At 36.2% G+C, this 16,763-nt stretch overlaps 1 protein-coding gene across 1 annotated transcript in view; it reads right to left on the reverse strand.

The window, feature by feature from the left end:
• LOC134747758 (uncharacterized) overlaps positions 1-16,352 on the reverse strand; it is a 33,516-nt gene extending 17,164 nt beyond the window's left edge. The window contains exon 1 of the mRNA XM_063682392.1: positions 16,281-16,352. The gene's annotated coding sequence lies outside the window, so the exon portion shown is untranslated. The remainder of the gene's footprint in view (positions 1-16,280) is intronic.
• Between the last annotated feature and the right edge of the window lie 411 nt (positions 16,353-16,763).

Genomic DNA, 16,763 nt, shown 5'->3' on the forward strand with positions numbered 1-16,763 from the left:
CGGCACGACCCGCACGACAGATTCTTTTTAAACATCCTGAAGGGCAAGATTGAGCGAGAAAGACGCAGAGGAACACATCTCAGCCAAATGAAAGATAGAGTTTCTGTCATGTTGTACGAGGGAGTCAAAAGGCTGGCCCAGCAAAGAATGGTAATTACTCCATCAACAAGAGCATAGCTCTTAAAATTGATGATGATGATGAAAGAGGTACATAGTAATGTAAGTTGCTTGGTCTTTTGAATGTTAATTTCATAATCAAGACAATAGTGTATATATATATGATACACGATTTCATTAGTTTGTTTTGTACGGTAAACAAAATGATTGACAATTGGTTTCATTTGTTTAAAATAAAAGTTGTTTTAAATTTGCAATGCACTGGACATTTGCTATGTATTGATCTAGTTATTAACCTGTGTTTTTTGTCATTGTTTGTTTTTGGACTGACACATTGAGACACGTTGGAATACAATGAGAATAGATCTCGACGAAAATGCAAGCAAACGACCATCACGGTGAGATTGGTGAGACGCAGAGAACTATCATTAAGAGCCAACATGGTTATAAGAAGTCAAAATGGTAAGGATGGTATTGTGCACTGTTCAGGTACAATTCAGGTGCTCAGTGAAGTTAATTATTAACAATGAGTTGTAAAATGACAATAATTGAATATTTACTAGGTATTATTACTATTATTTTTTGGATAGTCTAATGACACTAAAAGGTTATTTTTTGTTCTAATGATGCATGAGTATATAATGCCTATATATGGTAAGAGATAACAAAAAAAGGTGATTGATTAGTATTGCAGAAGTTATTGCCATGATGAAATGATGAGATAGCAAAGATGAGAGGTAGCGACTGACAGCGGGCTAGAATTGTAGGAGATTGGCCCATGACAGTTGTCAATGGGAAGATTTAGAAAAGGCCTTTACCAAGCATCACACTTATTGAGATAAATACCCCGGTCTCTAATTCAGAATAAAAGAATCTTAATAGATAAATGTGCATATCGGTTATTTAGGTGAAAAGACAAAGAAACTAGTTTTTGTTTTGATGCAAACAAATTATTTATAAACATTTGTATATAGGCAAATGTAAAAAAAAAAAAAATGTTAATTAAAGATGGTATATTCTACATAGTAGTACTGTAGGTACATGCATTTAGTTGCCAATCATTGTTGTACTGAAAATTATTAGTCTGGATACTCCGAGAGATGCATATAGAAACAATAATGAATTAATGGAATTACACACAGTATGAATTCTAAATTTGAAATGAATGACATTGATAGTTTTACATCTATTTCATACTACTGTTTTAAATGTCATGCAATTGAAAATCAAAGTAACAATTTTAAAACATCATTATTATCATTCAGGGAGCATGATTTACATGATGACTGGTTGCGTTGTGGATATTGACATAGCATAAGAAAATGAAAAAAATTAAATATAAATGTTTATTTTCTGATAACAATAAGTACAGTTCACTTTCAGTGGTTAAGATCTCCTAGTAGGTATTTAAAAGAAGTTATATTTCACTCTATTTAGAAATCTTGAATACCTACTTCATACCTTTGCGGTATTTATATTTAAACCTTATTGCACAAAATATACACCAATGTACACATTTGTTTCTCTAAATTTATAAGTTTAGTGCAAGTTCTGTCTAGTAAAAGCAGATTGGCTAAACAAGAACAGATTACTTTTTCCATGCTGTTGACACAATATTCAATATTTGTATTAAGCATATTGCATAGTATTCAGTTATATTTTGCAGTTGTACAATACAATAACAAACCACAAATGAAACTATGAATTGTTGCTATGAAATACAATTAATTTGTGACTTTATGGTTTCATTTGCATAAAGGGTGAATCTGAAATAATTATTGTATGACAGATTCAGGTTAAGAAATTTTACAGTTAGTGATGCCTAACTAAGTTAATCAAACTCTTAGGTCACAAATTATAAAATTCAGGTTACTAATAGGTAAGGACCATAAAGTGTCAAGAAAAGGCAAAAGCAGCATACTTGTGTATACATTATCAAGTTAAGAAAGTCTATTTGTAAAATTAAAAAGTTTACAAAAACAGTCCCTGTTTGAAAAAAAACAAGACTTAAAGAATTCTCATTGAAAGTTGACTTGAAATGCAAAATCGATGAATAAGTACAACCACTGTCACAAGTGTTAGTACAAAATTTTAGTATGGTCCTGAGCAGAAGTCTGTGACTGACCTTAACAAAAGAATCAACACCAGAGTAGGTAAGTTAAATAAACGAAGCTAAAAGTAGATAACATTCAAACTTAAAGAAGCCTTATAAAGTAGGCTCAAGAAGCCTTATAAGGAGCTTGGAACTAATTTTTATTTTTCATCTCAATTCATGAAACTTTGTATTCTTAAAATTTGCTTGATCAGTAGGTTTAACAGAAGGTACCATGGAAGGTAACATGTATGATTTTATGACAGAGACACAGTGATGACAAGAAATAAGTTGGTAATATTAATTAAAGTATAGTAAGGCAAAAGAACCATGATTCATAAAGACAAAATGTATGGTTGCATTTTTGTCATTAAGTGCGTTGTCGCCACGATTAGCATAGCCAGGAAATATTGGCTGTATCAATTAACAAAAAGTGAATATTGGAATAACTTTTAATCACTTCCAATACTTCCAATAATATAGTAGGTGGGGTAATGACACTAATGACGCTAGTATATGTTACGGTGTACTCGGTGTAGTACCTATACGCTATTATTTAGAGCTACTTTTTTTTTGGGTGCATGTCATCCCGAGATATAGTTGCTGCGTTCTTGCCGATTCCTGGGGCTGAATATTACCATTGTGAAATACTGAACGAAGTTTAGGACGAAACATCAGGATCATAAGGTCATTGAATAAATAATTATCTGTTTATATAAATAAATTAATAAAAACCTGTTTTAAATGTAATCTTCTTAAAGTTGATGAATCGATGGAATATTTGTCATTTTATTTAATTAATGTTGAGGATTTTTCGATGAAGATAATGACTGATATCCATGACGTCATTGACGTCTGATTACGATTTCAGTAACGATGAGTAGGTATCTAAGGAAGATCTTAGGTAACAGAGGTCCGAGAACGATGATTATGTATATGACCGAACATATCGATTACAGTGTCGATGTCAACGAATGTTTGCCTCGATGTCCACGACAGGGTCAATAACTGACCATATCGATGATGAAAACGGAGCTGAACGACTTCGATAACAATGTCGGCGATAATGCTTGACTGACCATATGGATGATGATATCGATGATGATTACCGAACAGATCGATTTTGATGACGATATAGATGATGATAGATGATGATTAGGTATATAGTAAGATTCATTGATGATGATAATGATTGACTGAGTCGATGTTTATATTTCAATTATTAAATTATTGAGGATGACTGTGACTAAAATTATCTTTGCTACTGCTAATGATTATAACTATTTTTATTTTTGTATGTTTCAACGCTGGTAACCTGGCTGAACGGATGAAGTTGATGATAAGCGAGGGCATCGCAGCAAGAGCTGACTGAAGCAAAGGAGGTGAAACTGTTAAGACAGAGCTGCCAGCAGTGGGCAGGGCCCAAGCTGCCGATGGTCAGGGCCGCAGAGTGAGCAACCGACGTACTATGCGCCGTGTCCACGATTACCGTCTTATGCATCTGATCAAGCGACTCGGCGAGAGTCTCTCTCGGTGTTGGTCGAGACTCTTCGCTGACACGACTGCTAGTTATTATATTAATATTATGAATCTAGAATATAACCGTTGAGTTTTGGCAGACTGTCTAGTGCAGGCCGTAATGGCAGACTGTTTATTATGTTAGTTTATATTTTGGCAAAGATAGGTACTTGTAATATGGACCTTGTAGTTAGATTCAAAAATAAATAAATAATTAGTTATACTTTGGCAAACTGTCCAGCGCAGGCCTTGAGGGCAGACTGTCTGGGGCAGGCCGTGATGGCAGACAGGCCATAACAAATTAAATGATTAGGTTGGCTATAGGTATGAATGTTGGCAGACTGTCTAGAACAGGCTTTGATAGCAGCCTGTCTTCTAGAGCAGGCCGTGATGGCAGACTGTCTAGACTGGTCTAGTCTAGAGCAGGCCATAACAACAGTCTAAATAAATAATTAGATTGACTAGGTTGAATGTTGGCAGACTGTCTAGAACAGGCTTTGATAGCAGCCTGTCTTCTAGAGCAGGCCGTGATGGCAGACTGTCTAGACTGGTCCAGTCTAGAGCAGGCCATAACAACAGTCTAAATAAATAATTAGATTGACTAGGTTGAATGTTGGCAGACTGTCTAGAACAGGCTTTGATAGCAGCCTGTCTTCTAGAGCAGGCCGTGATGGCAGACTGTCTAGACTAGTCTAGTCTAGAGCAGGCCATAACAATTTTTATACTTTGGAATGATGTCTAGAGCAGGCCTTAAAGGCAGACTGTGATTGTTTATGATGTGTTATACTTTGCCAAATTGTTTAGAGCAGGCCTTAAGGGCAGACTGTGATTGTTTATCATGAATTATACTTTGCCAAACTATTTAGAGCAGGCCTTAAGGGCAGACTGTGATTGTTTATGATGTGTTATACTTTATACTTTGCCAAATTGTTTAGAGCAGGCCTTAAGGGCAGACTGTGATTGTTTATGATGTGTTATACTTTGCCAAGCTATTTAGAGCAGGCTTTAAGGGCAGACTGATTGTTTATGATGTGTCATACTATGTCAAACAGCTTAGAGCAGGCCTTAAGGGCAGATTGTGATTGTATATGATGTATTATGCTTTGCCATAGAGCAGGCCTTAAGGGCAGACTATGATTGTTTATAACGTGTTATACTTTACCAAACTGTTTAGAGCAGGCCTTGAGGGCAGACTGTAAATGTTGATGTTGGTTTATACTTTAACAGACTGTCTAGAGCAGACCATGACTGTAGGTTAGTTCATATAGTGAAAGACTAGAAGAAGGCTGTAAATGCTACTATAGGTGCTGGTTGTATGAAATGACTGTTTACATGATCTCAGGTTAAAGCATCAGGTTAATATACATATTGTCACTGGCTGCGATTGATTAATGAGGAACTGAATAACCAGAAGGTTAAAATAATGTTGTTATGTACGTTTATCTTTCGTTAGTGTTAAGGTGGATGACATGTTATGATATATGGTTGTTGATATAAATGTTTAATTACTTTAGTGAGAGGACTCACTAAAATAAAAAGGATGGCCGAGCTGTAAGCATCACAATAGTTAATATCCTATATGTGGCCTAATACTACTGATAATTACATGTAGTATGTACCTGGCTCTATACTTTTGATTGTTGTATCTATGGTCATTTTAGTTTTTAGAGGGAGAGCTGTCAGATTTGGCGGCAGGCCTGTGCGCGAGGTTATGTTACTTATATTCGATTTGATCTTTATGTAATCTTATAATTAATCCTGTATATCAATGTAATAAAAGAAATGTCAAAGCAAGCAGTGGTTTGTGTGCTAAACCCCTTTTACTGAGCATTAAATCTATGGATGATTTCAGTTGCGATCGGCGATCGCCGAGAGGTCGCACAGGACCGAGAAAAGTGGCGCTGTCTTGTGTAGGCCAAGTCTCACTTTGGATCGCTGAGCCAACGGAGTAATAGAGTAGGAGTAGTATGAAAAATTGATTTGACTAGTTAACCTACCCCATCACGTTCACGTGTTTCCCGTCTCCTCAGTACTAACTGCAAAACTTTTAGCAGATAAATTGCAAAACTGACAACGATTGCAGACCAAAAGATCAAAGACCGCGCTAAACGCCACAAAAACAAATTCAAAAGTAAATGCACTAAATACGTACTGATTCAAACACAGTTAATACCTTCTTCTTTTAAGCTAATCGAAAGTGAAAGGAAGCCTCGTCTTGCGTGAGAATGTTCGAACAATATATGCTTACTGTATCGATAAATACCGTGACCACTGAGGCTTCTGTATGACAAGTTTTTGTAATTAGCATAGGGGACAAGCGATGTACGGTAACATCAGATATTGTCGAGTTGGTGGTCGAGGGATATTATACAATATCGTGTAATACAAAGAAGTTCGTGAAGTGCTGTTAAAAATAGTTATCAGTGATAATTGATAAAGTCAGATATCTTAATTTTAATTGAAAAACTTTTACTAGGAGTGTAGTGTATGGTCACAGTCGATAATGACAAGATAAAGTGTCTCTAATTACCTATCAGAAAGTGATCGTTTCCTTTAACTAGTCGTTATTTCGTAATAATTGCAAACCATGGTCATCTTAAATTACTTCTACCAAAAGTAGAACAAGTAGTGAACAGCCATAATAGTCATATATTTATAATATTTATCGTTTGGGACACCACTATTCCACATCCACTATTTTCTGTAGCCGTCAATAGCACTGGCAGTGACCGTCTGTGTTTACCTACCTACGTGTTACAGAAAAATGGGGTAAATAACTTGCAAATAAATAACAGTTTGACAGATGTTTTGATAGGCAACATTTCGATTTTCGTTCGATTACTCCATACTTTTCGATCTTCATTTGATTAATAAGCAAATAACTTGCAACCCAGAATGCCCATGAACGGAGGACCATATTACGAGTATTATGTGCATTTAAGCCTATCATTGCTTTTTATATAGCTTGACATTGCTCCACTTGTGATAAATACGTAACGTAACTAATGTGCTTATTTACCATGTCTGCCTTGAACATGTTAAAAATACACTCAAGCGCTATGAAAACGGATCAAACGGACAAATTGATATTTAATTTAGGAACTAGGAGAGAACTGGTTGCATATAAAATGTGATTGTCATTATGTGATATTAATAGGGAAGATGCGATCATGGCACTTGTGTATTTTGTTAATATTGTATATACAGTCGAAGGCAAAAATATCGATCCAGACAAATGGCTTAAAAATATGTGAACATGACTTTATTGTCTAAGGTGTAAGAGCGTGCACATATTTTTGAAACTTTGGGAATGTATATATCAAATCACATTTGTAATCGGGTCTATCGCGAATTTATTTGGTTTTTGTGTTGTGTGTGAAGGGTACACGGAAACAACATGTCTGGTCACTTTAGTAACATTTTGAGTAATCGCGGTTTTATAATTTGGAACAATGTCGAAATGTATGGTAATTCCTAAAAGTTTTGTTACATATATTATACAGTGGTAGCAAAAGATATAGCTAATAATTCATTAAGAGCTCTACATTTTGGAATGAAAATCTCATTTTCCGAAAAAAGTGACTAGACATGTTCTTTCCGTGTACCCTTCCTTCGCCTTTATTAACCGACGTTTCGACACAGGTTTCACTGGTCGTCAAGACATGGGAAAAAGCGTTACATTTTGATATCAGTGACTGACGATCGCGTTCCAAAAAAGTCACAGTGAAAAGTCACCGTGACTTTGTCACGCCTGTTACCCGTGTCACTGCATGATATTTGTGGTAGCGCCTCAGGCGTCATCCGATGTTCGCCACTTCCGAACACTCCCGACTGAGCCCGAGTCGAGTTACAGTCACAGCGTCAGTAGCGTCACGCTCCGCGTTTGTCGTGATTTGAGTAACAGAGACTGCGCTAGGAACAGTAGGAACGTATGTGATTTTGTAACGTTGTTCTTTTGTGAAAAGTCACAGTGACACCTTTTGATGGCGAGTCACGGTGACTTGTCACCGTGACGTTATTTATCCCAAATGTCTATGGTCGTGGCTAACTGACGTCCCAGCAAAAGCAGTATATATTTTTCACCTCAGCAGCTCGAACAAGCCTACTTTCGTCACTCCCTGGAGTGAGGAAAGTGCGACTTTCCTCACTCCAGGGAGTGAAACAATGTGGCTTTTTAATTTAGTGAAGGCCATGAACTTCATACTTTTATTACATTTTTTTTATGGTACGGTACGGCACGATACGGTCCGGTCCTGTCCGGTCCGATCCGGTCCGGTCCGTCTCGTCTCGTATCGTATCGTATCGTATCGTATCTTATCGTATCTTATCGTATCGTACATATTATAATACTTTTTTTCTGTTTATTCTGTGTAATTCGAAATACATTTTAACCTTTAATATGTTCTCACTACTGAGGTGAAAAATTATGTGTGCAACACGAGAGCAAAGTTATTTTACATCTCGTGTTTTTGAGTCCCTCGCTACGCTCAAGATTCTAGCTTAGAATCACTCGCTTCGCTCGTGATTCAATTATAGAATCTTTCGCTTTCTCGGGACTCAAAATAAACACTCGCAAGAAAAACCAACTTTCCTCTCTTGTTGCACAAATAACTATTGCCGAGTCCATCGAAAGCGTAACGTAAAATGATCAGACATTGGTATTCACTGTTACGCTTCACTGTGCATGCATGTATTAGCTTCGAGCCAAGTTTGATGACTTTGTCGAACTAGTTATGTCATAATCGTACTAGATGGGGATAATAATACTGCCGTGCTGAGAGGTAGAGGTAGTGTTGGTAGACTTGGTAGTCGGGTAGTCGTATCATAACAATATCAAAATTTTACCAGATTTTAAAAAGAGTGCACCGCTCGAGGGTAATTTGTTTTAATGAATTAATCATACAGCTCATTAATAATTAATTAACATAATATTGCCCATTTAACAAGCACTTATAATGGTTTGCTAATGACAAATTAATTGAGGAAAAACCGCAATGTTATTCCACGGAGTACTTTAACCTGCAGGTATGTTCAATATTGAAAAAAGTCAAGTCAAAAGTATGGTGGTGCCATTATTAACGCCAATCCAAGTGCTATTAATACATATTTATATTTGTACATATTTTCAAAAACTTGACTTTGATAGAATACCGTACTTCTTGTGAAAAAAAAAACAATTGGTTTCCGAAAAATGTTAATTTCCACATCCGACTAGAGTTGGACCAAGCTAACTCTGCATGACATTAGCAATGACAATGTATGAAAATATGACGTATATAATGACAGTCCTTACTTTGTTCTATTGTAGTATTGTAGTTCTATTCAAATCGGAGCCAAGTAAACTTGAACGGACTCTACCTACCTTATTTCGATTCGAAATATATACGGCCGAATTCGAACAATGCTTATAAGATGTCATAGCGATACGATACCGATCTGTCAGTGTTAAAAGTGACATTTCTTCAACCAAAAACGTCACTTTTTATCGTATCAGCGTGTTCAGATATTTTTGAGCACTTCGTCCGCTCAGATATATCTGATGGCGACTGTACAAAACAACTGAGCAACCTTTTAGCAGTGTAAATAGTAGTTCTGTCTTTAAACATTAATTAGCTTTGTATAGGTATGCTAGAGACGCCACTAACGACCCTGACTTAATAAACAAAAGTAGAAACACTATAATCCTCAATCAAATTATGCTAATCATAAAACTTCCATAAACCGTATGCATCTTAAGTTAAGGCTGACAATCGCACGACAAACGCAATAGGATGCCACGGTTGACCAATCGAATGACAAATCTCGAGAATTGCTTAAAGAATTCTTAAAACATGTCGCAACAATAGGTCATATTGTTCAATGTGTGTTTGCTAATAGCCTTGGTTATACTAATTTTTGTATTGTTGAAAACTAATAAGGGGTTTTTTAACGTGCTCCTTACCTGAATCAATTTTTTTACAACTATGGGTTAGTGTTGCGCGGCTTTCCTGTGCATGTAAAGCCTGACCAAAAATATACGATCACGCGCCATGTTGCGGAATTTCATTGGAACAATTTTTTTCATACTATACTGAACTGTCACCCTACACATGAGAATGATTAAAGCCCTCTTGACAATGATCATATATTACTGGTCAGGCTTTATAACATAAATGAAGCCTAATTTTAATGCTAGACCCTTGTATTATAGTATGATATTTCTCAAATGATTTCTACGCCTCACACCCTAATCTGTTAAACAAAAGCCTCTGTTTCTTTTGTTCAGCGGTTACCAATGCTACCGCTACTGAATGAACGGGAACTCGTTTATAAAGAAATTTTACAGTCATATTTATATGGTTCAAATTTATGTAGCAGCTCTGTATTCTGAGGCCACACAACACACACACACACACACACACACACACACACACACACACACACACACACACACACACACACACACACACACACACACACACACACACACACACACACACACACACACACACACACACACACAACCACACACACACAAGCAACCGATCGTCCTTCATTACCCAAACTCGTTATCTCAGAACGAGAAGAGCTGTTCCAAAACCACGAAAAAATCTTTAGACGCCATTTTCTCAAAATGGTGCTTATTGTGCGTTAACACATTATTGCTTATCAGCATCCACATGTTTGCCGATTTTTCGTTTTAAGGTTATAAATTGTATGGACGTGACTGCTGTCACCGTAGCTTGCTTGTACAGTCTATAACAAAGTAGTGTTCAGGTACTTTTGAACACCTCTCTCGCTGAGTTACTTCTGTGTTGTTGAGTAGGTATACAAATAAATAAATAATACTATTGGACATCCTTACTTACACAAATGGGGCATTTTCTATGAAAAGGGACCTTATTGTCGATGGCGCTTACGCCGCACAGCGTCGCGCGGCATTGTATTTATATCGGAGCATCGTTAATAATGGCGTAAGCGCCATCGACAATAAGGTCCCTTTTTATAGAAAATATCACAAATTGACTAAGCCCTACAGGAGGTTCAAGAAGGCTTGTTATGGGTTGTGGGTGAGTACCCAACGAGTCGAGTAGACAACGATATATAATTATAATGAAATACATTAAATACCTACATAGGATACACTGTGGGCCATCGGCTTCATAAGGTCACTACCCAGACCCACTAGGCCAGACAGGTCGTCAGAATATTATACAGGTATATACATTATTGCGACCTTGAATCATGACGAGCTCATGTGTGTAGCGACACGTAGGACACGTCGAGGTCTATTTCTTTCTTTTTAAATAAGAATAAGTCTTAGAACCAAGCTAAGTAAAGATTGGGCTATAGATATGCGCAATTATGCCCGTGCCATTAAAATATTTTATGAAAATTCGATTCTGTGTTACATTACATACACAGAAAAGTTCAACGTTTAAATTCGAACCCGTGCCCTAGCGAAAATTAAGTCAATTATACGTGAAAACATGTCCGCGGCGATCTGTCAAATTATTCGCACAGTTTCGTACAGATGTAGTGCATATTTGTTTTCCATCGTATTTTCTCGGAAACATTCGTATTTGTCATGCTACTTTAGTCAACATCAGTACATTTTGTACCGAGACTGACGATATGGCCAATTCAAACGTACATTATGTCATCAAAATGATATCTAAGGGCGAATCAACTTTTACGAGGCCAATTTGAAAGAGGTTTCAAAAAAGTTTTTTAAAATATTTTTTTGTCAAAATACTGATAATTAATACCATTGGCGTACGGATAATTGATTAAATTAACTTATTTTAATATCAGCAACGAGATCAGAATGCTATTATGTGAGTTTTAATCACATTTTGTTCTTCATATAGTTGGAAATTCTCTTGCGTTACGTCATCTAGATTTAATCATAACATAGGAATAAAAATCTGAAAGCCCATTGAAATCGATATAGATATTTTCCACAGTTAAGAAGCTCATTATATGAGAGGTTTTTTTTAAAGAAAAACCACATTATTACGGTAATAACTGGACTTTGCAAATCCCCTGCGTTACTATAGTATTTTAAGAAGTCGTATTTTTCGAATATTACTTCTTTCGTTAGGACTTGGCTTAAAAATTGTATATCTATAGCAGGGGAAAGTTAATAAGATTATAACTCACCGAATCATATTCATCAAAAACGATCCTGGTAATCAAAAAAATAAAAATATTGTGGAATTATTTGGGGACATCCAGTAACGCAAGAGAAAAATAATGAGTAACGCAAGAGAATAGGCCATACATTCTCTGGTGTTACTGACCCTTTTTGATACACTTATTAAATGAAACAAACTTCTTATTAATCAGTAAATATTTGTCGTCTGTTTTTATGCGTCGGTATACACGTTAGATTGCTATTCGCCTCGTCATTCATTCATAAATTAACATAACAATACACCACCTAATTAACATGAGATCAACTAAGTTGAATAATCTACGCTTGAGATCAGTGTTAAACTAAATACAAGATCATCACAAACACTTAAATATTAACTTTAACGTTTGAATCGACTTCAGTTATATAAAGAAAAAACAGTTAACATAAAAAATCAACAAATTAAGATTAACCTACTAAGGCTTCAAAAAATGAGTAAAGTCATTTCTCTAAAACGTTAATCGAAGTCTCGAAGTCAACTAAAGTTCTTCTCGAATGTTTCTGAAAGCTTTCATAATTTTTCCATCCTTCTGAAATTTCTCTTCTTTTCTAGTCCATTCAGTCCATTTTATCATTCCATTTATTTTATCGAGGTTGTATATACTCTTTTTATTCTTACACTCGTTGCAGAGGCCATACATGCAGTCTTTCGAATCGAAATCACATACTGTTGCTTCTATTAGTAAACTGAGGTCGTCAGTTCCTGTAATACCTTTTTTCCTGAAAGCTTTAGCTTTGTATTCAAAATTTGCATGAAGCTTGCACAAGCGAATTTCCCTTGCATCAATCGAAGGAGTCACAACAAAGAACGGCTTATTCCGTGTAAAATAATAATAAGAGCATTTAATCTCAGGGTTCTCTTTTAGAAAAACCTTGTGAACACTTTTCATTGTATCTAGCATATATCTTTTAGGAACTTTAATACCTTTCTTGGTTAGTACTTCCTTTTTTCCAGCTGAAGCTCGGGTAATGTCGTCTCTTAGAAAAAAATATTTTATCTTTTTCTTTAGGAGCGTTTCTCGGTCAAAGCGAGACTTGTTCATTTCAATTTTAGTTTGTGCCAAAAGTGTCCATCAAAAAATTTATCTTCATACGTGAATTTTGAATTGCTTGTGCCGCAAAAATAGTTTTTATTGTATTTCTTTCTTTTTTCGATTTTGTTTTTTTAAATGTTTCCTTTATGGCATTCGCCAACATTTGGTACTTTAAGTCATCTTTGGTCTGTTTAGATTTAGGTTTATTTTTTTCTCTTAAATTTTCATTTTTGTTAGCTAATATCCTATTCTCTCTGCAAACTTTAGCTCTCTCTTCTTGTTCTTTTTCGCCCTCGTTGTTTTGGCGATACGATTGGCTGGTTAATCTCCAAATCTACAAAGACTGATGACAAAGGCTGGATGTGCTTCGCTACTGGTTTTGTAAAAGCAACAGGATTAGCTGGTCGGGAAGATATAATCGGCGGCGAAGATGTCGCTGGCGGACGTGAAACTGATGAAAGTATTGCCGGAATTGGTGTGACTGGCGGAGGTGTCGCCGATGAAAGTGTCAGTGAAGAAGGCGTTGCCGACAAAGTTCTCTGAGGTGGAAGAGTGAGTGGAGATGTAGTTGGTGAAGGCGTCGCTGATTGAAGTGGAGCAGCCCGCAGAGACGTCACTTGAGGAAGCATTGCAATTTGGGGTTGGGGTGATGGTGGTAAATATGCTACTGGTTGCAGTGTACGTAGTGGGCTTAATCTTAAAGGAGACGTCGCTAGTGGAAGTGTGCATAACGAAGCCGTCACTGGCGGAGGTGTTGTTGGCGGAGGAGTAGGCGATTGAGGCTCATTATGTATCTACCTATATATTCAGATTGAGGTGAGCTTGGTGGTGTATTTCGTAACACTCTTTCTACGATCCGTTTTTTTCTCGCCTGTTCTCTTTTCCGTAAACGCCAAATCGTGTTAGCGTTGTACTTTTCTTTAGGGGTTAAGTCTTTCACTAATCTTTTAGTTTTATTGTACCGTTCTCTTTGTTTCTTTTTAGCTTCTTCATAGCATTCTGGTTTGTTTTTCAATCGTTCTCGATACCGTTTTTGTTTTTCTGCGGCGCTTAGAGGCATTGTTTTTTTAGGTGTGCACAATTAAATACTGAAATAAATAAAACAATGTCGCTAAGTTGCAACGTAAATAATAACTTTATACTAATAATCTAGCCATAAAATCATTTAATTTGTGACGAATTTTTATGAGACATTTATAAGCAATATTACTCTTATTACTCCACGTTAAATGTATTTACTAATAATAAATATTTAAAAGATAGGTCAAATAAGTTCGATGGCGAGTTAAATAGGATAAGTCGTACTTTCTCTTACGTTACCAGTAACGTAAGAGAAGTTTCTCCAGCGTTACCGGTAACGAAGGGGAAAATTTTAACTACAAAGTAAATTATCACGTTAGTTATTAATACAATTACATTTGCATATATATCGCGTTAATATTAGACACCGTACACACAACATTTCAATAGTTTTCAAACATAAGGATAAAAACTTACCGAAACACGTAACGTAACTTAGGGGAGCAGCAATTAAGTCACGCACACCCGACGGCTGCTCGTCGCTGACTGGCGTCTCCCCGCCAGGGATTTCACCTCGACAACGCGGGTTCTCAGAAACGTAGGCATATTTCGCCGGCGCATGAGCCACGACCAACGCCATCTCTTTAAAATTTTTTGCAACCTTCTATAGTAACTCGGGAGAATTGAAATTGGACGCTAGCTTAGGGACAACAATTTGAAAAATTCTCGAAAATTTTATAAAACTTAAATCATGTTGGCATGGGATGGATTAAATGTACTATTTTATTCTGATTCTTTTAATGATATTATAAAAATAGGTCACCTTATGTTTAAACTTAGAAATTACTATTGTGTGACTATAGCTATCGTTGGGGACACACAATTTTTGTATGGGAGTAAATTTTCTTCTGCTGCGTTACCATATAAATTTGCTAAAATTCTGATCAAATTGCTAATCTTTAATATTTTGATTAAATATTTATAGTTCTAAAAATGTCATTACCCTAAAAAGGCGCAATAAAAATATTAGGTTTTTGAAAAAAGGTTTTTTTTTTATCGGGGACAAGGAAATTGGCCTCGTAAAAGTTGATTCGCCCCTAAATGATGTCAGTCGCACGTGCATTTCGCTCGTACAAGTGTCCGTACATGTATAGGCGCGAGCGAGCACGGGCGATTGGACAATATAATTTTGCTGTTACAATGTAAGTTTTAATAAAATGGGCCACGTTGTCATATCACAACCTGATACTGACGATACTATCTAATGATCTATGTAATGTAATGTAAGTACATGATTATGCAAATAAATAAATACAAATATGTGGGCTGTATACTGTCAGGAATAATGATGAGATTGATATTGACAGTGTAGTGATGACAATATAGACAATGAAACGACATAATATTCAAAATTGGGATTAACGAAATGACAATAGTAACTATAAAAAACAGTACAGCAAAATACAGCAAAAGTTTTTAATAGTTATTTACAACATTAGCTGCATAAAAGAGGCCGGTTAGAGTGGTTAGCTCAATACCTGATCATATGTGCCGTTTTCAACCAAAAGGGTAATTATTGTCAATAAAACGCTATTAACATAACGCTTCAATTTGAAATCAACCTTATCGACAACTGACAAATTGACAATGCGGTACTTATAGTTGAAAACGCCACGTGTACATAACCTTAGCGAAAAAAAATCCTACTCCCTTGTAAAAAAAAACACATTCATAAATTTTCACTTCGACACACAAACACATAAAATAAGTGTATCGCGACCTGTGGGATACCAGTAAATACATAGATAAACAAAATATAGCGACAGAAGTTTAAGAAACTCACTTACTTATAAAATAAATATTATAAGGCTTATATTTTTTATACTATGCATAAATTGCTTAACTCGTTCGCGTCTTTCCTGTATACACCGCAAAGTTAAGGGAATGTAAAGCAAATTTTTACCTTTCACCCTTAAAAAAAAATATGCCGCTGATATATTTTTTTTTTTCAATACTTGAGTCAAATAACGGAAGCGGGATATATATGTACCAGAGCAGCTAATTTGTATTGTATTGTCCACAAAAGTTTTTCAAAAATGTGTTTGTCGAATTACTTGTTATTTAACACCTGTATTGTACACGAATGCAATTAAACAACTTGAATCTGAAAAGCATACAATAGACTACAGATTGTTTTTTCGTTCCAAAACAAAAAACAATTCTAAGTTCTAACCAACGTTTTAATGTTGATTTTTACCCGCATTTCAAACACACACTTTTACACACAGAAACACAGTAAATATAAAACAGTAGCGCGACCTACCGTAACCGTCGCGCCGTTCACTCCACGCCGCGGTGACCTCACTACTGCTTGCCACCTCCACTGCAGTGGTGGGACAATCCGATGTATACCATTAAATGCTTCTACTAATTGACGTTTTTTGTGCTAGGTACAAGCCTGGTGGGAAGAGGTCATTGTTGCCAAAAGACATAAACAACGTCAAAGCCAGAGCTCTTGCTCACTGACATCCAGTTTTTTGCGGGATACGGTTTTCCGTTTTAGTAGTATACGTGCTAATATAGTAACGTTCACACGAGCATTCTGTTTGCGGGACACTGCAAGCATACTACAGTAAACTGGATTCTGCAGAAAACCGTACCCGCAAAAAACTGGACGTCAGAGGGAAAGCGGCCTTATGGATTGTCGAACTTTAAGAACCCTGAATACTCAATTTCGAAGAACGACATGTCATAGCGCAAAGGAAACGCCTCAAGAGGTAACTCATTCAACGTCTTGCTCATTCTT

This window comes from Cydia strobilella, chromosome 15 (assembly GCF_947568885.1).
Source record: "Cydia strobilella chromosome 15, ilCydStro3.1, whole genome shotgun sequence".
NCBI classification, from domain to species: domain Eukaryota; kingdom Metazoa; phylum Arthropoda; class Insecta; order Lepidoptera; family Tortricidae; genus Cydia; species Cydia strobilella.